We start from the raw sequence: 213 nt of genomic DNA on the forward strand, positions 1-213 counted from the left end.
CAACGAAATCGACCGAGAAATAGAAAGGTTACAAGCTGAATATGAAACAGGAAATCCGCGAGTAGAAGTAAATCCTTCGGGAAGCCAAAATTTTAACAACGCGAATCGCACTGAAACGGACGAAATCACACGACAAAATAGAGAAGAGATTTTGCTAGGTATAATAAATCAAATGAAACATCAAATGTGTCACTTAACTGAACAAGTGAGTGC

Source organism: Odontomachus brunneus, unplaced genomic scaffold (genome assembly GCF_010583005.1).
Source record: "Odontomachus brunneus isolate Ranch 3 - 2012 unplaced genomic scaffold, Obru_v1 Obru_scaffold_266, whole genome shotgun sequence".
Taxonomy (NCBI): domain Eukaryota; kingdom Metazoa; phylum Arthropoda; class Insecta; order Hymenoptera; family Formicidae; genus Odontomachus; species Odontomachus brunneus.